The 25,116-nt window shown below is 40.8% G+C and overlaps 1 long non-coding RNA gene across 1 annotated transcript in view; it reads left to right on the top strand.

The window, feature by feature from the left end:
• The first annotated feature begins 15,304 nt into the window (after positions 1-15,304).
• The window catches only part of LOC140168899 (uncharacterized), a 36,745-nt gene continuing 26,933 nt past the window's right edge, over positions 15,305-25,116 (top strand). Inside the window, exon 1 of the long non-coding RNA XR_011861271.1 lies at positions 15,305-15,391. This is a non-coding gene — a long non-coding RNA (uncharacterized lncRNA). The remainder of the gene's footprint in view (positions 15,392-25,116) is intronic.

Genomic DNA, 25,116 nt, shown 5'->3' with positions numbered 1-25,116 from the left:
TGGTGGAATAAGAAATTTCTTGAAACACCCTGTTTTAGGCATAAATTTTACCACAACATGTAACTGTGCGCCATTTATCAGCTATGGGACTTTAGTGCATGGGGGTGTGTTTGCATAGACAATACATGGGTGATTGCTCACACACAATGAGTGGGAAACTGTTCTAGCAGCAAATGTGTTGACAGTGGACATCCCTACTATTACACTTTTTAAACACGGGTTTGGAGCTAAGCTCTTAATGATTATTTGTACTTGAGACTGTATTTGTTTATGTCTGTGTGTGTTACGTGTTGTATTTTCCAATTTTTATAATAGTAAATAGCCGCATTGTCCTGAAAATATTGTGTTTAGATGCTATTTCGTATAATGTACAATGTATAGTTACGGCAACAACTGCAATTCTAACGGTTGAATGTTGGCAACCCAGTTGCCAGATATTTGATCGTAAAACATATGGCTTTCTATTATTTTATACCGGATTATGTGCATTTCTACCATACCTTTATATATCAAGGGCTTAGAGCCATAACTAAATATTTATGTCCATTTGTTTTCTCAATTACATGTTACTCATCTCGGTAACAAATGGACGGTTAATTCTGCCCTCCATAAGAAAATGTAAGTGACTTTTGGTATATATGCATGGTCACTTGCGTTTAACTAACTGTTCAAGTACCCATGCATATACCCCAAAGTCACTTGCATTTATTATAGAGGGCATAATTTACCGTACATTTGTTGCCGAAATGAGTAACATGTAATTGAGAAAACAAATGGACATAGTTAGTTCTGGCACTAAACCCTCGATATAGTATACCGTATAATTATACTTGTAAAATCGTCCTTTTACAGTAGATTATATTACTCTTATGACACATTATTCAAAATCGCACACTGTGATTTGTTAAAAGACGTCACGTGAGAGCCCATTATTCTGCAATAATGAGTCAAGCGCCGTAACACATTCTACGCACAGCATTACGTTTGGTTACGCGGGCAATATTTCCGCGATACGCGCTGTCACTTACGCATACTCGCTCCACCTTGAAATAAACAACTTATTTGTGCCAAAAATGACATTTTCTCTTTAAATCGCACTATTTCTGGTAATATAATTCGCCTCACCCATTATTTACGTTTTTACTGCATCGGACACATTATTTGGGTGTGCTGCACTCTTTATTTCTTAAATGCTGCCAGGTATTCTACAGTAAAAATTACGGTCAATTTTTTACAGTGCATGTTTTTGTAGGCTATGCTTACTTACCTGTCAGAATACACAGCAGTTGAATCATCAGTAAGGTGGTATGCCGGTTGAACACCAACATGATGAACGAGCTGAAAGGACAAGAATCAGTGAGGATGTGTTATTACTTCTCTATGAAACGGTTTGCTTGTACGCAAATAAGGGTTCGCATATTCGAAAAATAAGAAGGGTTTGCTAGTCAGGGTTAGGGTCAGGGTACTTGCGAAATGCCGGACTAGTGATCCTTAGGACTATAGTGACTAGTGATACTTATTACTATAGCGACCCTCATGACTATAGTGACCCTTTCGCCTATAGCAACCATTGGGACTATAGTGACCGTTAGGGCTATAGTGACCCTTAGGACTATAGCGACCCTTGGGACTATAATGACCTATATGACTATAGCGACCCTTAGGACTATAATAATGACCCATAGGACTATAGCGACCCTTGGGACTATATCGACCCTTAGGACTATAGCGACTCTAAGGTCTATATTGACCCTTAGGACTATAGTAACCCTTAGGACTATAGTGACCCTTAAGACTATAGCGACCCTCAGGACTATAGTGTCCCTTAGAACTAGAACTACCTTTAGGACTATAGTGACCTTTAGGACTATAGCGACCCTTAGAACTATAACTACCCTTTGGACTATATTGACCCTTGGGACAATAATGACCCTTAGAAGTTACTATAACTACCCTTAGGACTATAGTGACCCTTACGACTATAGTGACTCTTGGGACTATAGTGACTCTTAGGACTCTAGCGACCCTTAGGACTATAGCGACTCTTAGGTCTATATTGACCCTTATGACTAGGACTATAGTAACCATTAGGAATAGAGTGACCCTTAGGACTATAGCGACCCTCAGGACTATAGTGACTCTTATGACTATAGTGACCCTTAGGACTATAGTGTCCCTTAGAACTAGAACTACCCTTAGGACTATAGTGACCCTTAGAAGTTACTATAACTACCCTTAGGACTATAGTGACCCTTACGACTATAGTGACTTTTGGGACTATAGTGATCCTTAGGACTATGGCGACCCTTAGGACTATTGTGACCATTGGAGTCGAGCACTGCTCTGTATGGTCTGCCCACTATGCTCATGTATTCATCATTTATCAAATCATTTTATTATATAGGCCCCTATGAACGTTCATGTAATGGTGAAACTGAAACAATCAAAATAAAAAGAAAACAAGACAAAAAAACAACAACAAGAATAAGGATGGTACTATCCAAAAAAGTTAACTACAAAGGCATCATCACAAAACCCACAATTATAATTCAGAAACAGCAAAAGCATGAGGATGGACCTTTTTTTTATTTGACTAGGCCGAGACTTTGGATTTGATTCCTTGACCCAATGGTTCGTTTGTAGATTGGATTTCGGTTCAAAGAACAAAATAAACTTTTCACGAAATGACGTAAAGCCCCAGACTAGGTTTATTATAGAGGAATTTAAGCAAAAAAGAAGCGCCTTGCTAAAATGGATTGTTTTGGTCATACATGACGGTACGTATCTAACGTCGTTGTTATGATAACATGCGTTAGCCTCTTTTGTTATAAAATTGTGTTATTCTTTGCCAAAAGGTGTATTAAAAATAATACAACTGCCAGAATGGGGTTTAGTCCATTTAAGCCGCAATACAGTTAGCAGCCTGGACAACCGATTCTTTTGTTTAGCAAGGCTCACTCAGTCATTTAATGTGGCAATACAAACGATCGAATTTCGTGTTGAAACGAGCTAAATTTTGAGTTACACCTTTTCAATGTAAAATTAATTATCTCGGCCAAATGAAATGCAATCATTTTCATTTTTTCAGTAAATGTCAGGTCAAATTGTAGTGCTTGATACTTATTTTTTTTTTCAAATCCTAGTGTTAAACTTAGGCGTGAAATTCAGTCATTTCGTGTAAGATTTTCGATTTTGATAGGCTTAAACTCTGCCCGCGAGCCTTTTCTTGGATCAACCTTTTAGCTTTTCAAAGTAATAATTATAGTACGCTAATGAAGGATTTTTCCCAACTTTCTAACGCACATCACCGTGAGCGATATATAATAGTTTTGTCAGAATTTACGTTTTGATTTCACCATTTTTTCACCGGCTGAAATTTTTTCAAAATCAACGCGTGAAATATAAGGCTAATAATACTAGCATTGTGGATCGATATCCCTGGGTTTAATAGGAATACCGGCATGATACAGTGTTGCCAGAACTTCAATATAGCAACGAAATTCCCAGGCCTAATAGCGCTCCTATACTGATCATGTTTATAGCACGATGAGGATATTTCATCATCACGTGAGTGATTCGGACCAATGTGTTGAAATTTGCTTCTCCTCAAAACAACTTTGCCCGAAGGCTTACATGCAATTGGGCAATATTTAAAAAAAAACTTTCTTTTACAAAACATTATATTACGCTGTATGTTTTATGATCACGCAAACTGTTTGGAACACACTTCCAAAGAAATAACCTTCGTAACGCCCCAGACTTTCGTTATTTAAACGCCAGAAATAGATTGTCCTTATAAGAACCATCAGAGATTGTGGCTTATAAGAACCGTTCATTATCATTGTTAACTTAAACAGGTTTTTGATTTTAAACATCTTTATAAACTGATTGTTTTTATGTTTGTTTGTAAATTTCGTGCTTTACGCGCTTTGAGTTCCTCATCAGAGATTGTGCCTTATAAGAACCATTCATTTTCATTGTTAACTTAAACAGGTTTTTGTTTTAAACAAAACCTGTTCAAGCAATTATTTAAAATTGCTTGCCTAAAAACAGAATAACTTGGATGTTAATACTTGACGTAGTGTTTCAATTGTCATGAAGGTGACTGGGTATGGTGCCTTTTGTTTGTGTTTGTTTGAAACTGCTTTTGGAAACCCACCGAAAGTCATAGGCCCTAATGAAGCAGCCAAAACAATACCAGGTTAAACATGGAAGTTTATAAAAACTTATTAAATAACCGTACGGAAAAAAAAACATTTGTGGCAACAATAAGCCTTGCATTGAAAGTCATGGTTAAAGTGTGTTGATTACCACACCAAAGTTTCCCTACATACACCCCCACTACCCACCTTACACACCTCTGCACCCACCCCACCCTATAGGCCTACATGTACATGATATTACATAATAATATATAGCATAGCTATACATTTAGGTATAGCGCTTAATTATGACAAATATGGTTAGGCCTATATATAGGCCTACATGTCAAATTAAAAACAAACCCGAACACTGATGGATCGCTACAGAAACCCGAACACAAGTCTGAAGGGTGTAATGAAAATGGCAACCCGCGATGGGGGGGGGGGGGCGGGGGTAGGTCATACAAAATTCACATGGAGATAGGAGGGACAGAAGATTAAAATCCCCTATAATAACACGCTAATTTTTCTAGGTTTGGACCGTGGATTTTCATGAACCTCAAGCGTGCGTCTCTTAATACGGACTAACCTAGGTAAACAAACACACAGACAGACAAAATGGTTTTCATAATCATGGAATGCATATAAATTGAAATTGCAGGCTATCACGGGAGCAATTTTTAAAATTCACCTCATTTACCAATTGGGGATTTGGGCTACCAAATCGCTAGTCGGGCAATCTTCATGATCTTTGCTTTTCAATGGAAAATTGCCCTGGATGACAACAATTAAAATATCGACTATTTCTGCTGGTTGCGCACGAGATAAAAGCACCGAGTTTGACATTTTCAGAGTATGAAGGGAAAAAGCGTAAAATAAAAACGGAAATTCTGACAAAACTATAATATATAGACCCACACGATGTGCTTTACAGAGGTGGGAAATATCTTTCTTTAGCAAACTATATTAGTTTGAGACGCTAAAAATCAATTCCGTAAAAAGGTCGCAGGCGAACTCAAGGCCTATAAAAATCAAAAATATCACACTAAAAGATACAATTTGATGCTTAATTTTAACACCAGGATTTAAAAAAAAATGTATATCCAAGCACCAAGTTTTTAACTGACATTACTGAAGAAAAAAAATATTGCTTTATATTTGACCGAGAAAATTGATTTCATAGCAAAAAGGTGTATCTCTAAATGGTGCTGATTTTAACAGGTATGGATCGACTTTTAGCGCGACTAAGCATATCTAAAGAATTGGTTGTCCAGGTAGGTGACTGAATAATGAGTTAAAACGAAACCACTTTCCATCTTGATCGCTTTACAACCGTGGAGCTCTATGGGTGATTGAATGCTGTAATTCCGACATTAATTCAAAATTACTCTGTTGGCCGATTCCAATTAAGTGTAAACTGGGACATTATGTAAACGTTACAAATATCATGAATATGCCCAAACTTTTTGACCAAATTCATTTAAAAGGAATTGGGCTTTTAGTAAATAAAAATATAAGCAATTGCATTACTTACTTTTTGTATAATCTACTCCATTTGTCTACTCTCCTCCAGTCCTCCTTCATCCGAATTGAGACAAAACAGGTTTGTTGTGAATTGACAGAAAATGTATGTACGACCTAAACGGCTCTGTTAACAAAATAATCCGTTGCTATGAACACCAACGCATGCGTACAGTATTTTATGATCACAATTTGTACAGTATGTTAAGAGATATGAGAACTTATAACTACGGCTAGTATTAACGGAAAACAGGAGTACACAAAATATGTATTCAACATGTACAAAATGTACAAATGTAAAAATAAACCAACGAATAAAAATGATCAGAATGAAAATGACTCTTTTGTTTCTTGCTTTGTTACAGTTAACTTTTTACACTCTTTATCAACGCTGAGAAATATCATTCTCTTGGGAAGTTGTTATTGTTATTATATCATTTTCAAAATTCTAACCCCTAATAACAACTCTATTAGTAATTCAAATTCGAGTCAGATGAATTGATCATCAATAGTGGTACTTCAATGTTTCCCCCATCGATATGAAGGAAAATCTCAATTCATTCAACCTAGTTCCACCCGTCAGTAGACTGCCTCGCAGCCAGATTTTTTTCTTTTCTTTTTTCCTCTCAATCTCAATCTACATTTGATTTGAACTACGAATGAGAAACAAAATGAAGTTGGCGCTATAACCATCCATATAGCGGCAACTCCCCGTCGATAACCGCGACATTCGAGTGAGAAAACCATTTACTAGTATCGAGTTTCGCGCTAGATGAATCGTTATAGCGCCGTCATCATGTTTTCACTCATTCGCAGATGACGACAAATCTGAGGAGGGCACTATACATGTACATATGCATGTGGCGGGTATGTGCCTGTTATATGCCTTTTGTTAGAAACCAGCTTATACCTAAACCTAAAAAGACCCCCATTTTTAAGTTATAGTGTTTTGCTAAAAATGTCAAATTTGTACAAAACAGACAATTTTATGTGACACACAAATTGTAAAATCGATCCAAGGCAGATCAGTATAGCGTCAGAAAACGAAAGTGTAGCCAGCAGAACAAGATAAAAATATGGTATATATGTATTCTCAGATGAATTCAGATGCTATGTTGCAACGAAAAATGACACCGGATACAAAGGATGAGAGTGCGCAACCAGATGAAACACCAAAGTGTGTTTATGAAAGTGACCCAACACTTCGTGATATGTTAGCAAAAAAAGAAATTTGGTAAGCCAATTGGTGATAGAAATTACTATAAGTACATGTATGACACAATGAACCAACCAAGCCAACTAGACAAGCCAATACCAACAAAGGAAGAAAGGTCAGACACAGGAAGAAAGTGTACACCGTGCACAGTAGAGACAGAAACAGAAATATGAAGTAAACCCAGATGACAGTGTTTCCAACGTTTCATTAAAGTCATCTTCATCCACATCATCTGTGCAGAAAGCAAAGGTGAAAGAAATTGAGTTAGCAGCAAAAATGGCAAATATTAGAATAAGTAATGAAATCAAAGAAAGTAAGCGTCAACTACAGTGAAGACTTCAAGAGGCTTTGATGCAACAGGAACTCAAAGCCGCAGCTTGAAGAACAAGGGAAATAGAGGCTGCAAAGAAATTGAGGAGGAAGAAGAACGTTTAAGCTGTATAGAACAAGAAATGGCTGTAAAAATTGAATATGAAGCGGCTAAAGCAGCTTCGCATGCACTTGGATATCTTGACTGCTCATCTGATGTTGCCAGCATTGAATACAGTAGTTGTATAAAGGTTGATGGCATGAAGATAAATTCACCAACTAGAGATAACAGTAGCGGTGAATCAGCATGAATCGTACATCAGTAGTCATAAAAACTGAAAAATACCGGTAATGGATGCAAGTAGACCAGTAGTATATGGAAACCGGCAGCAGCATGAACCATACATCAGTAGTCATGAGATCAGAAGAGTACCGGTAATGGATGCAAGGAGAGCAGTAGTATATGGAAAAGAGCATCAGCATGAACCCTATTAATTGATCAATGGCCAAGAAACTAGAATGGGCCATGATCATTGCCATCCACAAGAAGATCATGTTACATCCATTTTGTGTAAGTTAGTGAATTTTGTACATCCATATCAAAAGGATGCACTTGTCGGCTGCTACATGTGTCTCATTTCACATAATAACTGGGAATAAATACCAGATTCATTTCAAGTGGAGGTCACTTCAAATCATCCCCAAGTCACATGGCTTAATACAGAGAACATTCCATAATCATGTCACTCATTTGGGATGATTTGAAGTGACCTCCACTGGAGATGAGTCTGGTATTTATTCCTAGCTATTATGTGAAATAAGGCACATGTAGCAGCCGACAAGTGCATCGTTTTGATATGGATGTACACCAATGTCAATCAGCTCTGGCACTTTCGATGGACACGATGTCACAGCATTTCCTGTTTTCCTGAAAACTTTCAAGGTGGTTGTTGAAAGCATTACTTTATACTATTCAAGGCGACTGGAGGCATTAATGAAACACACACAAGGGTGAAACCAAGTAATTAATAAAGGACTGCATATTGATAGACATCCCAAGGGAAGCATATGAAAGGGCAGTAGAGTTACTAAAGGCCAACTATGTTAATACAGTACTGCTAGCCACTGCATATCAGAAGAAAGCTGAAACATGGCCACAAATACGTGCAGGTGACAACGGAGCACTGAAACGGTTTTCTATATTTCTAACAGGATTTATCATAGCAACAGAAGAAGGATCACTAGCACTAGAGTTGCAAGACTCCCAATACCACTTCAACACCAATGGATCAAAGTGGCAGGAAAATGCCGTGACAAGAAAAAACAAGCTCCAGCACTCAGGGACTTTGTTGAATTTGTAAATCAAACGGCAAGGGATGCCAATGACCCCATAATCCTAGAATTGAGTTACCAGAAACGTAAAGGAGAGAAAAATACATACTGTGTACAATTGTACACATGAACTTCTATTGCTCCCTGTAAACCAGGGGAAGCCTATTACTGCAATCAAACACCATTGTGCACAATTGTGTATTCATATGCTATCCTCCAGTGCAGAGCGCCCTCGCCTAACTGAATGTTACCTTTCATAATCTAAGAGGGCATCACCCACTACAGCACGTTGCCAGAAGACAGATACTTTCCCCTTTTTGATTTATATGAAATATCATTGTGGACAAGCTAAATTCTAGTCAGGGGGTTAGTGTAAGACCTGTAGAAAACCTTCAACGGCAAAAGGACGGAAGAGGAGGACTACATCCCCCAACGGCCAATAGACAACTGATGGTAGGAGTTGCGACCACCATCACTATCTAGCAATTGAAAGACAAATTTGATGGCAAAAACTATTAAGACCAGGGTTGAAGTCCCTGCTAATTGTCCTGAAGAAGAAGCCCGAAGAAACAGATGACGTTGCTACCTCAAAGCCGTACGGAAGGGTACCAATTGATGGTAGTGGAAGTGGAGGGAAAACAAGCTTATCAAGCTTTCTGAAATGCAAGAGAGCTGTGAACATTGCTACTATGAATACTAGGACACTACGAAGCCCACATAAACAAATCGAATTATGTGCACTGGCCCAGGACCTACAAAATAGATGTTATTGGCATCCAAGAGCACAGAACAGTCCATGATAACCAACTTCAATACGAAAATCTCATTGAAGGGTACCATCTTATAACTAGCTCTGCTTGGAGAAACAGCATGGGTGCAACGGTCGGTGGAGTTGGAGTTCTACTGAGTAACTTTGCCAGAAAGGTTTTAGTATCTGTATGCTACATATCACCAAGAATACTTAAAGTCACACTTAATGGCAACCCACAGACTACAATCATAGTGACATACTCTCCAACAAATGTCGCTGATGAAGATGATGTTACAGACTTTTACAATCAGCTGACTAAAGCAACCAGTGAAGTACCTGCACACAACTTTCTTGTAGTAATTGGAGATTTCAATGCAATAGTTGGACAGGACATAGCAAAGTTTTCTTATCACGAAAATACAAACAGAAATGGTGAACTTATGCTAGATTATACTCTAGAAAACAACATAATTTATGATTTTAAACTTTTGATCTCAACACAAGATTAGACATACCTCAAATGTTCGGTCGTAACTTCGACCTTCATCGGGAGACTGGCAACTCAAGTTTGGGATCAATGACCTTTCGGACACTTGACTCCAACACTTGGTCGTAGACTCTTGGTAGCTGGTATCGGCCCCCGTTACGGTTAAGTGAAGGTTGGTTGACTCTAATGTAGATGGCCTCCTTGACACCCCTTTCGAAATACTTAGGTTCCCGGTCGAGGATCTTAACTTGCTCCAAGTCGACTTGGTGCCCCGGGGATTCGATGTAAATGGGTTTGGAGACTTCTGACAAGCTGGAACTTGGACGACGGTGCTCCAGGAATCTGGCTTTCAAGGATCGTTCTATTTCGCCAATATATGATTCCGAGCACTGGCCTTTAAGTGTTGTCCCTGACAAGGGATAAAATACATTGGTCCCGCTATGTCCTCTTTTTCAGTCTTGTCTTTTGGTGACACGTAACTGTCTAAGGGTTTGAGTTGGTTTGAAACACACCCTGACACCGTAATTACTGAAAGTTCTTCTGAGGGCCTCAGATAAGGTTGCACTATTTGCCCTTTATATACATTTGTATTGTCCTTGTTATTGTCAGATCTCGCTTTCTTAGGATTGTTTGCACGATCAAAAGCCCATTTGGGATAGTTACACTTCTCCAATGCTTTATTTACGTGTAATTTCTCCTCTTCCTTATCCTCGTGGTCAGTGATGATGCTGTCTGCCCTTTGATGTATGGTCTGGATGACGCCTAATTTATGTTGAACTGGATGATTTGATTCGAAATTGAGATATTGATCTGTGTGCGTTGGTTTGCGATAGATCTTGATCCTCAGGCTACCATCCGCTTGGATAACCGTGTGTGTATCCAGGAACGCGAGCGCTCTATCCTCTTCTCCTTCTGTGGTGAACTTTATGTCCGGGTCAATGGAATTAGTGGATGATTAGTGAACTCCTCCGAGTACTGTTCCTTAAGCTTCGTGTGCGTGTCATCCACGTAACGATACCACCACAACGGGGGTGGGCGCTGATTTCATGGCCTCCTGCTCTAAATGTTCCATGTACAGATTGCAAACACTCGGAGAGACGGGTGAACCCATTGCGGCTCCATGGATTTGCTGGTAGAAAGTTCCATTGTAAACGAAATAAGTACACTTAATACACACTTCAAGAAGGTTGGAAATTTGAATCGCAGACAAGCGGGTTCTCTCGCTAAGTGTGTCGTCAAGTTCCAATCGAGCTAAGATAATCTTTAGCGCTTTGTCAACTGGCACTGATGTAAAATTAGCTGTGACGACGTATGATCTTAATTCCTCATCCTCTACAACTGCCTGTATTCAACACGATTAAAACCACCTTCTTTCTCAAAAGTTCTTATAAGTGTTGGTGTCGGAAAGAAGTTGTTCACACTTACGATGGTAATCCTCTGAGTTCAGAATAACAACAAGTCTACCTTTATCCGCTGGTAGTATTTGAATCGTGGTGTCCTTTTGAAGTTGTTGTAAAGCTTCACGTTCCTCTTTAGACAGATTAGAATCGACTTTATTGCAATTCGGGCGACTAATCAGATTGACAACTTTGGCTCTGAGTTCGCTAGCCTCACCTGCCGGTAGCTTACGGCAAGCTGATTCAGTCGATGTGATAATGTCAACAACCGGTAATTTTGCGGGTGTAACAGCAAAATTAAGTCCTTTCACCAGGACTGACAGTTCCGAGTCGTTGAGCAGTCGATCAGAGTAGTTTTTAACCCACTTGCTTATACATTCCGAAGCGATGTTATTCTCTCCTTTTGGTGTATTTTCCTTCCTATTCCGTTCCGCGAGGTTTCCGAATGTAGCCTTCTGTCGTTGTTTTGACAGCTCGTGTTCCTTCAATTGCGACCGCTCGCACCTTGACGTCACTTCCGCTATGATATTACTAGGCAACACATTCGCGGTATTTATATCATTTTCAATACGATGTTTTTCGCTGTTTAAATCACGATGAAGGTCGAAGTTACGACCGAAAATTTGAGGTATGTCTAATCTTGTGTTGAGATCAAAAGTTTAAAATCATAAATTATGATGTCTACCAACACAGATGAACTTTCATGCTAGTATAGAAAACAACATTGTTGTTACCAATACCACATTTAAGAAGAGGGCAACAAAATTATGGACATGTGAGCTGCCAAGTGGGTATAGAGCACAGATTGACTTATGTACTAGTCAGGAAGAAATGGGGGAATAGCGTGATCAAATGGTCAAAATACTCAAGGCATATATATGGACTACCCATCATAATTGTGAAAGCCATAGAAGACACCTACCAGAACACAAGAGCAGAAGTTGTGACTCCTGATGGAGAAACAGGGGTATTCAACATCCTTGCAGGAGTTCTTTAAGGGGACACTCTTGCTCCTTATCTTTTTATAACTGTGTTAGACTATTGCATGAGATCTGCTATAGATGGTAGAGAAGAGAATCTAGGCTTTACAGTAAATCCCAGACGCAGTAGAAGGGTTGGACCACTATGTGTTACTGACTTGGACTTTGCTGACGATATAGCATTAATATCTGATACTGCCAGTCAAGCTCAGGAGCTACTGGAAATGACGAGAAAGCTGCTTTACGAGTAGGTCTGCACATGAATACCAAAAAGACTAAATGCATGGTATTCAATCAACAGACTGAAGTGGATGTAAGAACTGCAGATGGAACCAGTTTGGAAGTTGTAAAAGACTTCAAATATCTTGGAGCTTGGATCAAAAGCAGCGAGCAGGACATCAAAACAAGGAAAGCACTGGCATGGAGGGCATGTAATAAGCTCACTAAAATCTGGAAATCCCATCTTCCAAGGCAGATTAAAGTCAAGCTATTCCAAGCAACAGTAGAAAGCATCCTGCTCTATGGTTCAGAAACATGGACATTGACAACAAAGATCCGCAAGTTGTTGGATGGCTGTTACACCAGGCTACTTAGATAAGCTCTTGATATAAGCTGGAAGACACATACCACAAATAAAGAACTGTATGGAGAACTCCCAAAGGTAAGTGATAAAATCAGGAAAAGGAGACTACAATTTGCTGGTCACTGTTTAAGAAGTACAGGGCAGGTGGTGTCAGACCTAGTGTTGTGGAGACCCAGTCACGGCAAAAGAAATGTGGGGCGGCCGAGCAGGACCTATGTAGATCTTCTGTGTGAGGACACTGGACAGGAACCAAACGAAATCCGGAGCTGCATGCAGGGCAGACACATCTGGAGAGCCATCGTAGGAGTCCGACAGAAGTCGACCAAGTGTGAGTGTGAGTGAGTGTGTACTCCTTTCGGCCTTTGGCCTTGTCAGATCCACCTTTTGTTGGTTGACAGCGCTTCTGTCATTTGTATGATATATGGCATGCTTAAGGTTTCATTAGCTCTACTACTGCACCGCTCGCACCACCACCACAACCAGAGATATCATCTACTAGTACTACTAAAAATTTGGGCAAATCGTCATACTCACTGAGATCAGAGATATTTTTCAGCAGTTAAGTTCAACAAGCTTTTGTTTTTGTTTAAACTTGGCCACATAATTTTACAGATAATGCGGGATCCGTAATTAGTTACTCTCTGACCGACTGACAAATAAAACACAAATTCCAGTCACGTATGATCCATACTTGTCATTTTAATTCAAATAATGCTAGTTGCTATCAGTAGAGTGACCTGAAAATGATAATCAAAAACCATGCATTGTATAGCCTGTCCTCAATTGTGCTAAAAATTAACTCATAGATATTAAAACATAAGTTTGACGTTCAACCTTCTACAATGTAGCCAATGACAGGTACCTTGGAGTTCGCATTTTAAAACCCTTTACTCTTTTCCAATTACCTCCTATCATATAAGCAGTGCCAGAAGTGCATTTCCTAGACCCAAATTAGTACAAAATGATATGTCACACAAGTTTGTAGCTCAAATGGTTCAAAAGTTGTAAAAAACGATATTTTAAAGATCGCGACCATCGGCCATCTTGGATTTGAAGGTCAAAATGGCCACGGATTCTCAAAACGACCCAAAAATCAATTCCTTAATTTTCCAAATGCATTATGGAAAAGCTTGGAAATGTGCATTAGGCTTCTATTCCCCATTATGTAAAGGATGGTGCAGTAAGAGTAAGTTTTAAGATTTAATGGGTATCGATTTTGGTGGTCAAGTTTGGTGGTTTGGTGGTCATAGCATGCAATTTAAAGGAGGAGTAGCATTGTGAAAGATTTTCACAAAATCATCTCGAATAAACCCCTATATAACACTTGGCCCTTATCTGTGTGTAACTTATATTAAGCTTGGGTCCGTGCTTCTTGTGCCCAAGTTTTGTAATAAAATTGAATCGATTATTGGTCGAGCTATGAGTTTTAAAATATTGTCGAGATGAAGTCGAGTCCAATATGTGACTGGACACTACGAATCAGCCGTAAAGTCGGCCCCTGGTCGTGTTTAGAAAATATATATCACAAGCTTTAAAATAGTATATCATTTGACTTCAAACGATATCCAGAAGCGGGGTTATGGCTTGTTGAACTCTGTTCCTTCAACAAAAGGGTACATTTTTCGGTTCTACATGTGTCTCTTTTTCCACATTGCTTAGTAATAGTCATAATTGGTGGTCATTTCAAATCATCTCCAAGTCAACAAGGTTCAGGAAGGTTCTCTCATTGTTAATTGTTGGTTATATATACGTACCTAGACAAAAAGCAATGCGTTGTAACCCACCACTTGAACAGGATTTAGCCAAAGCAAACAGAGACTAGGGCTACTTAAAGAATCTATAGAAATAGGTAGAAGATTATTATCCTCTTCAGGAATAGGATTATTGATTGGTTTAAACGCTATCAAAATACAATGCGTTGTAACCCACCACTTCAACAGGATTTAGCCAAAGCAAACAAAGACTAGGGCTACTTAAAGAATCTATAGAAATAGGAATAGGATTATTGATTGGTTTAAACGCTATCAAATCAGTGTACGGGCACATATTTCAAAACTCATAGCGAGACCAATACCTGTTCAAAATTATCAACGACGATTCAGAAGGTAACAAGCGTCTGGGTGCATTGATTAAACCCAAACGTTGAATGTTTCCTTCGTTTTTAAAAAATATGGGTCAAAACGGATTAGAATTTGACCTTTTTTTTTAAATTTTGACCAAAATCGTGGATATTTTAAGGTATATTTACAAAACTGGCATGGAAGATCAATTTTGGCGTTTTTCTCAAAACGTGCTCAATCTGCCGTGCTCGTTGGATTCCTTGCATCATTTCATTTTTGAAAATGTGTACTTTTATGTACTTATCATCATTACCTTTAAAGATACAATACAAGATAATGTCTGAAATTTCCCACTTTGAGTGATCCTGCGTGTCACCTTAATGAAAAAGTTATATCCGTGACGGTGTCGCATGATATAAATAATGACTTATAAGCGACACACCATGAGTAATTACCAAATTAAAATATGCTAAATTGAGATCTGAAGTAAAATTAATAATCTGTACACAAACTCTGAAATTGATAATGTGATCGCGCAGCATAAAGACGGTAAGACCCGATCAGTATACCATCAACATGTCTCCTGACAGTATCGTAATATTTTTTATCTATGGTATGTATAAATTATTTTGTGTAATATCAGTATGGCTGGTCATTTACAACTTAAATTGTTGATAGCTACATAAATTTTATTTTATATTATACTAATGGAATTATGTAGTAATTGTGTGTTTCTTTATTATATTATATTATATTATATTATATTATATTATATTATATTATATTATATTATATTATATTATATTGTATTGTATTATATTGTATTATATTATATTATATTGTATTGTATTATATTGTATTGTATTACAGTCATGGACAAAAGTTTGGAATATTTTTATTTTTGTATCAAATGCAGTTTTCAACCATGTTAGGAACAGGTTTATTGTTCTGGAGTAGTGTTCAGTTGAATTTTATTGAAAGATGCAAATGTCCTTTGATGTTTACATCACACAATAAACAAAAAATACCTGAAGAAGCGCATTACAATGGAAGGATCACATAATTGCAACACTTTTTGGCGGTCTTATACACTAGTAAACTTTATTCTTTAAACAAAAAGTTAAACACTCACTGTGACATGTTCCGATAAGTATCTTGCTTGAGAAACCACAACTCAATATTTGGTGTGTCCACCACTTGCCAGCTCAAGGTCATGTACGCGACGTGACATTCCCTCGACCAGGTTTTCCAAGGTTCCTTGTGGAACATCTCGTGAGCAAGCAATGAGGGCGTGTTTAAGTTCCTGAAGGGTGATTGTTTGGTTGGCCATGTTACCTAGCCTGCGGGATATATCTGCCTATAAGGATTCATATCCGGGCTGAAAGCCGACCAGTTCGGGTAATCTACATTCAAAGGAATTCTCTCGCGCGTACGCGTAAGACTCTGTGCGCCGTGGTGTTGTCATTTTGGATCACGAAATAGTTCCCGAAGTCTCTTCTTTCAAACGGAAACATTATCGTATCAAGAACATGCAGGTAATGGTCCTGGTTCATGTGCCCTTCTAGCAGGTAGAGATGCAATTTCGACCTACTGTGAAATGCTCCCTATACTGAGTAGTAGTAAAGTAAGGGTTGAAAAGACTCATTCGCGAATATTCGCGAATGCTCGCACGTTCATGTTGACAGAGCTATGTCTATGAACGGTCCTTCATTGAGCAAAAATTTTTTTTGTGCATTCGCGAATGCCGCACGTCCATGTTGACAGAGCTATGTTTATGAACGGTCCTTCATTGAGCAAAATTTTTTTTACAAAATTCATGAAATTTTTGAGCAAATAAATTGGCTTATGGCCAGCTCAATAGAAAAAAAATGATTAAAAAAATTACGAAGAAGAGGGGTATTCAGTATACTTTACATGTTGGTATAAAAATGGATGTAAAAAAAAAGCAGAAGGACACTATACAACATATAATCCAAGAGGCCCGTGGACAACTTATACGATTACAACCTCTGAAGTTGGTTAAATCTCCAATAAATTTTGAAAAAAAAAAGAAATCTTATGGATCGATCCATAAGATTTTTTTTTTATTGTTTTGCGGGCTGGGAGGCAAAAAAAGCTTTTTGCTTCAACTCCCTGTAATCTGCTCACATGTGCAAGATGAAATTATCGTAAATTAAGACAGCTGTCGTGCCACACACCCCGACCATGCACGCTCCAATGATTGTTTTAAGAGTATGAATGTCTTTTTCAATCCTTAGAATTCTTGTCGTATACCATCTCATGTCGGCTTCCAGCATACTTACTACTTCGGCCAGATCTTTATCCGGGTTTTGCATTTTTTAGATCTTCGTCTGATTTTTTATTTTTATTCGCCATTTCCTTGATTTTCACAAGATGAAATTACCGTGAATTACGATAGCTGTCATGCCACACACCCCGAGCATACACGCTCCAATGATTGTATTAAGAGTACGAATGTCTTTTCAGTTGTCAATTCGATGAGATCGGCACGCGTTCTGTGTTTTATACCAGCCTTGTGACTCCTGTAGTTCTCCATCTCCCGCAGGATATGGTGGAATTCTTCGTTGCTCACCTGACCATCTCGGAGAGCGTTTGAAACAAGATCATTTATAGTATTTAAACTACTTTCGGCAGTCCGTTTGACGCTCTCGTGCTTCTCAACCTTTTTATGGTCGCCTTTCCGAGGGCCACGCAAACTCCGCTGACCAGACCTCCAGCAATTGCGATTCCGCCGAGGGGAATGCTCACGACGACGCCGACCCCCGTAGCCAGAGTTCCGACGGCTACTGTTCCAGATCCGACCGCGACGAGCCCGGAAACTTGCGCAGCGCTGTAGAAGACATTCCATGCGGTTTTGTACTTTCTTCGCAGCTTGTCTCGTTCGTTAAATTCATTTTCCAGAAAATTTCTGATCTCAGAAATCTTGTTCAATCGAAATTGGACTCCCTGCTCACTCTTCGGTTGCTCTTCGATTGCTGGTTGCTGATCTTCAGGAAGATCGGGGTACAGTTTTGGCGCACTAGGCATAGTATTATGCTTCATCTTTTATTATATTAAAACTTCGTCGTTCGTGAAGTTTTGAACATGATTGTCGACGAAGTGTTGGACGATTTCTTGCTTATTTAGATTTCTGTTGTAAAGGCTTAGTATACCAAGCTCGTCTACACTCAATCTCCAAGAAGCAAGATTGCCCAAATCCAAATTGTACGAGCCTTTTTGCTCGGCTTTTATCCAAAAGCAGAGTTTGTTTCTAATGTGTTCGATCGTGAAGTGATTGAGATGTGTAGTATCCACCTGATACGACACGGGGTCTAATAAATTGGTTATTGAGTAAGTAACTCTTCCATTATTCCACCTAATCGTGAAATAGGAATATTTATTTGTGGTAGGATGTAGAAATGTAAAGAGATATTCCATATTTGCGAGCATTCCAGGTTTTGCCGAAAATAAAAGGACCCATGGTGCTTGTAGATTTGGAGTGAAAAAACCCATGAGATCAGCGCTTAGCTGTATAATACCCAAATCTTTATCGGAAAGAGGGTTGGCTACTCTTGATAAAACTCTAGATGTTATTGCAATATCCCTAGTATTTGCGTTGAATGTGTGCATACCATCTTTTGCATCGTTCTTTAGTTCTACCAATTTATTATCATCCAAATCGACATTTTTTTTTGCTCTTACAGAAAAGTACGTTTTGGTTCCGTCTTCTTCGTTGGGTAGGACTATGTACCTACCAACGGCGTGGAGGCTGACCTCGTGCTCGTGCTGCACGAGGCTGTCTACGTACTCTTTTGTCACAGCGTCCTTGCTGTCCGTGGGAGTTCCGAGACCCGTGACTTTATTGTCGCCCATAGCGAGTTTGCCGGTCATCGAGTCGCCATCCTTCGAAACTTTTCTGTCGTTTAACCATGAGGTTAGGCTGGTCACGGACCCCATAGTAACTGCATCTTGTGAATCGGTTGGATTAGCCAAACCCGTTATTTTTTTACCTCCCATGTAAATCCTTCCGGTCATTCTCGTACCAGTTTTTTTGACGTACACGGAAAGATCCAGATCTTCGCCAGCTGTTGGCGTCGATTCCGTTTCGATTGTTGGTCCCCAAATTCAAAATCCAGCGGTTGATCGTGATTATCGAGTTTTCTCGAAGAATTTTTCCACTCTACTTTGAAGTCGAAGTCTAGCTCGTGGATGGTTCCATTTTGCAGTTTTTTGAAACTCGGTTTCTCGTAGTTAGTGACGAAATATTCTCCGAACGCGGCGTTTGAGAGATCTATCCACCCAAGAACTCGACCTTCCTGCAGAACATCGTCATTGTTCTTTACGAGATTACTAGTAGTTGACAGCTGATTCAGGTACACCAGAATTCTTCCAGGTAAAAATTCTATCGCTCGATCTCTTGTGTATTCACCAGCCGCTAGCCACCCTTCGTCGTCCAATCCGAACATTCCTCGAACGCGGTCTGGAAACAAAATCTCATACTGCTCGGGAATTATCATGTCGAGTTTTCCATCGCCTTTGTCGACTTCGAATTCGAGACCGTCAATTTGACGCGTGAATTATTTTACGAGCATGTCAAGATTATACAGCCTTGGGCTTATTTTCACCGCTTCTGAAGGTCCTCCCCCTTCTTGAGCGTACCTCCATTCGAGTTCTTCTTCGACGTTGAACCATCCTACTCGACCCGAGATCCTTTTGATTCCAATTTTCAAGTTTTTGCCGTTATTGTCTATACTTTGCAATAGGCGATACGGTTTTCCTTTGCCGGTGCCGGTAATTGTTATAAAACTCATTTTCTTTATTTTACAATAAATGGATTACAATCAAGATTTTCAACCACGAACGGGGGGAGTATTCGAGCCTACCCATGGATGGAGTCTAGTAAACCAAGAAATCAGGGTCAATAAAAAATCGAGCTTTGTCGCGAGATTTCCGAACGTCTGGAGCGACTACAAACTTCCGAGAATCAAGGACCCAGAGCACTATAAAAATTGGCTCGCGGATCAGATGGTTTTCTGGCAAATGCAGTTAAACTTCGCCGTTTGGGCGGCCACGAGCGGATGCGGAGTATCGAAGGAACATCTTACCCACCAGGATCCTTTTGTCAGATCTATATGGCGTTTTCACGCGTACTACCAGATAAGGCGAATTTTGTCCGAAATGAGCTGCCCCTTACCCGCTGAAGATTCATGGAATCCTCTTCAGAACGGCATAGACAAAAATGCCTACGAAAGAATCTGCGCCGAATTCGGGATCTCCACTAGAGCCAATTGGAGGCAAAAGTTCGACCGTTGGAATTGAATGTGCACGGCAAAATTCACCCGGACGTACCACAAAGATTTTAGATTGAAGACCCCGGACAAGGTCGAAATTGCCGAAAACCCCGATACAAAAGTTTGAGATCTTCATCCTCGGGCACGTCAACTTTTTGGGCAACAGCAGGGACGTTACTTACCCGATCTGGATGGACCAAATGTTCGATAACGATCCCGACATAACCGATGTGTTAATTCGAAGGGGTGATGCCATGGCCGTGATAAGATCTTTTGTTCTGGATCACTCGAACGGATTTACCAGGGCTGGTGTTTCAAGAATTAACGACAGCGTTCGAACTTTGGTTTGGGCTATCCTCGGAGCTCAAGCCCAAGCAAGATCAAGCATTCTTGGGGATGGGAGGGCGTTTGACGCTCAAAAGCAATTTTTGGCGAACGTCGAAGATGCTATCAATTCAGAGGTAGACCTTCCCGATTCGATCGACCGGTACCAGAGAACTCTTCAGTACGCTAGGAGCAAGCTTGACTTTGTCGTTGGACACGGATTGTAAATGCTTCCGAGCAACATGGAGGTCGAACTTGGAACGTTGAACGGCTACAACAATTTTATTCAGATCGCGTCGGACGATCTGTCCCTTGGATATAACTCGGAAGTAAATGACCAACAAAGTGTGATTAAAAGCCAGCAATCCGAGCCGGACGACTTTCAACCCGACCCGCTACAGGAAGAAGAACCACCAGCTAATACAGAGCCGCTTGTTGAGGACGCAGCCAGGGGGTCTGGGGGCGAAGCCCCCCTGACGCATGACGAGAAAAAACTTTCATTGACTTTGGGAGCGGCGTTAATTGGAACAGTCATCGCATATTTTCGTTAATATAAAATGGCTGATGAAAAAAAAATCAAGTGCGCTAAAATGGAGGTGCCTGTAGAAGAGAGAGAAAAAACTGCGGCAGGGGCCCCCTAAGTGAAAGGGGGAGGCTCGTAAAAGAGAGAGAAAAAGCCGCGCACAATGCGGGAGTCGAGCTCGTGTTTACTTTTGTGTGGATGGCTTGTCTCGCGGCAAAACTTTGGTGGTTGAAGTAGGAGCAATTTTTTTAACCGGTTTAAAAAAAAGAAAAAAGAAAGGAAAAATGGAAAAATTAACAGGTTTCGCAAATTTTGAAGTTGAGATAAGAAGTGAGATTCGAAGATGTTCGCCTAATTTTCGTCGACAACTAGGCGTGGTGTATTGGGATGCCACTGATTTTGACAGAGTGATGAAATGTGCCGCTATAACAGGACATGAAGACATCGTGAAACTTTGCAAAGACTGGGGCGCCACTGATTTTGACGAGGCGATGGAATGGGCTGCTCGAGGAGGGCACGAAAACATCGTGAAACTTTGCAAAGACTGGGGCGCCACTAATATTGACAGAGCGATGGAATTGGCTGCTGAAGAAGGACACGAAGACATCATGAAACTTTGCAAAGACTAAGGCGCCACCGATTTTGACAGAGCGATGGAATTGGCTGCCCGCAGAGGGCACGAGAACATCGTGAAACTCTGCATGGACTGGGGCGCCACTGATTTTAACATGGCGATGAGATCTGCCACTGACCATGGGCACAAGAACATCGCGAAACTTTGTAACGACTGGGAGCTGTTGATTTTAGATTTTAGGCAATGGCATCTGCTGCTCGAGCAGGGCGCGAAAACATCGTGAAACTCTGCAAAGTGATTTTGAATAGTAGACCAAATTTTTTTGCACCCGCGGCAGATTGCTGCGGGTTTATTTTTTTGTCGTAAATTTTTTTCGCAGAAGTGTACAAAATTCTGATACAAGCTAAAAAAAAAAAAGAAAAAAGAAAGGAAAAATTGAAAAATTAACAGGTATCGCAAATCTCGAATCCGAGACGACAAGAAATGAACTCCAAAATGTTTCGGCTCATTTTCGTCAACAACTAGGCGTGGAGTATAAAGGATCCGAGGATTTTTTGGAGGCTTGCAGAAATGGAGAATCCCTCGTGGTGTTGAAATGGCTCTTTGACGAGACTAAACTCGACGAAGGAATGCCATGTGCTGCTCTAGTAGGGCACGAAAACACCGTAAAACTCTGCAAAGATTGGGGCGCAACTAATTTTGATTGGGCGATGGTATGGGCTGCTGGAAAAGGGCACGAAAATATCATGAGACTCTGCAAAGACTGGGGCGCAACTGATTTTGATTGGGTGATGACATGGGCCGCTCACAGAGGGCACGAAAACATCGTGAGACTTTGCAAAGACTGGGCGCAACTGTTTGGGAAGCAATAGAACGGGCCGCTGGACACAAAAAACTGGACCCCCTACCATCTTATGTTGACGATGTTAATGGCATGGGCTGTTGGAAAAGGGCACGAAAACATCGTGAGACTCTACAAAAACTGGGGGTCATTAATTTTGAATTTTTGGTAGATTTGGGTTTTTTTATTTTTTTGCACCTGCGGCAGATTGTTGCGTTTTTTGTTTTTTTTTGTCGTAAATTTCCTTCGCAGAAGTGTACAAAATTCCGATACAAGCTAAAGCAAATACCCAAAGATGCTCGGCTAAAAATCCAGCCACGGATCCTGCTGTTTTTAAAACAAAGTTGACAACGCTTGGGTTGGGGGCCGGGGTCTGGTTTTGGCTTTGGTGCAGGAGTGACGGTAGAAACCGTGGAATTGGTCGCCGCAACTATCAATGCGACGATCGTCGATATCGTCATACCGATTGCGGTTATGATCGAAGCGATAGTAACTCCCTCTCGTCGAAACTACGTGCTGATTCGATCGCGCAAACTATCATCGCTTTCAATAAAATTTTCGATAGATTGCCGCAAACGCTCGAGGGAATTTCTGACTTTGGCATCTTGGTCGGCTATGGCCTGGTCAAATGTTTTGATTTCCTCTAGATTTCTCAGCATCTTCTTCGCTTACGGGCAAAAGGGGTTCTCCTTCGTCACCTTCGTAGGCTGGATTAACGAAGCTAACGGAACTGTGACCTTGGGATTTCAGATTTGCTAACTCTTTTGCTTTTTTGTCTCTTCTTTTCAGCAAGTGCTCGTAAACGTCGGACAGTCTCTTAAGACGTCCCTGTGCATCCAAAAAATTCCTGACTTCCTCTTGGTTAGCAACGGGATCACTCGCAAGGTCTACTCCCAGCCCCTCCATGTCATCATTTGCCATTTGAAGCCTTTGCATCACTCGAGCTGCAACTGGTCTCCCTGTTGGAGTTCTTTTCAAAACTTTTCTCACACTCGTCGACGCCTTTTTCGCTTGTTGTTGCGTTTTCTTACTGGCGCTTTTGAAATCCGCAACTCCTAGCGTCTCCCGTAAAAACGAAGAAGCTCCCTGTCCATAGTTTCCTTTAATAGTGTTAAGAGCTAAGAATTTTCGCGGATTTCCTTCTACGGTAAGTCTTGTTTTTTTGCCTTCGTATTTGACAAAAATAGTATCGCGCTCAAAAACCCATGTTGCACCCTTGCGAAACGTATCCCCTTCTCTTTCAACATCATTGAGAGAAAATTTTTCCCCCCGATTTTCAACATACTCTTTCCAGCGTGTAGAAAGTTTTGTGTTAATGTCTCTCACTGTTTCAATGTACTCTGGCGGTTCTGGAATTCCTCTTTCAATAGCATCGCCGCGAAGAGCTTCGAGTCGGCGTCGTAAAATTGTCAGGCTGTCGATGTCATCTTCAGTGAGATTATTTTCCGCCTCTGCCTCTGTCAACCCATCAACTGCCCCAGTTGTTTCACCGACCGTTGACTCATACTGATCTTCGTCACTGCGATCCATCGGTATTTCTTCACCGAGGCCCGCCATTTTTTGCTTTCTTTTTTTTTATTGAAAGAGCGTTGTAAAATAAAAGATGGCAACAAATTTCGGATATAAACTAGACCCACATCGCCAGCTTCGCGAAACGCGAGGCGTCAAAGGAATTCGGAGAACGATGCGAAATACGCACGTTCCCCCAGCGATCGACGAGAACGAACTTCTCACCGTGCGATTCCTGTTATCGTGCCCGGGACCAGCAAGCTCTCTTTCAAGGTGGACCTGTCTTCGACCGGCGGAAACGCGGACGTGAACAGAAAGATCGTAAATAACCTCGGAAGAGCGATCGTGAGCAAGATAGAAGTGAAGCTCGAGGGACAAAGCGTTTTTAGTCTGAACGACGCGGATATCTTCCTGTGCTACCAGGACCTCTGGAAAACTTCCAAGGAGCGGGAGAATGCGGCTTACCAGGGTATCCAGTCGGAGGCCGTGCAAAAAATCAGAATCAACGCGGGGGACAAGGGGGCAAACGCCGCCGACGTCGCGATCGGAACCGCTCTGGGCAATATGTTCTTCATCCCTCTCGACTTCGCAATGCTCTCCTCGCACAACCCCCTTTTTCAGTATGAATTGAAAGACCGACTCTCCTACGAGCTCACTTTCAATCGCTACGGACGGGTTGTCACGAGCACCGACACGGAGGCTTCGTATTCGGTGAGCAACATCCATCTGGAGTTCGAGGTAGTGAGCTCTTCTGAGCTGGCCACAGCGATAAAAACCCAGTACAACGGAAAAAGCAACATCGAGTACGACAGAGTCGTTAGACACAGCAAGGAAAGCCTGAACAAATCGGACACCATTTGGAATATCAACATGGCCCCGCATGCCCTATCCATGAAAGGCGTACTCATTCTTTTTGAGGACCCCGCACTTCATCAAGGAAGCTGAGCTGTCGGACGTGACCCTTCCCGAGTACCTCACCACGAAATACGGGCTCTGGATCGACATGCGCTCGAGCGATGATGATTCCCTTCATGGGTCCGGTAGAAAGGTTGAAGGAGTCAGCCAAAGTATCCAAATCGAGATGGAGAGGGATGCTGAGAATGCCGGCGCGCTGAACGCCTACGTTTTCTACGTCCAAGATGCCCAGCTGAAGTTTGAGAATGGTCGGCTGATGAAGACGTGCTGAGTAAGTGCTTAGAGATCTGAGCATGATGCTCAGAATGATGCTCAGGTCGTTGAGCAAAGGTAGTTTAAAAATAGAACAAATCCTTAGGAT

The sequence above is a fragment of the Amphiura filiformis genome, chromosome 14, assembly GCF_039555335.1.
Source record: "Amphiura filiformis chromosome 14, Afil_fr2py, whole genome shotgun sequence".
Lineage (NCBI taxonomy): Eukaryota > Metazoa > Echinodermata > Ophiuroidea > Amphilepidida > Amphiuridae > Amphiura > Amphiura filiformis.
Note: the sequence above shows the minus strand (reverse complement) of the source record. Positions and strands in the feature narration are given on the sequence as shown.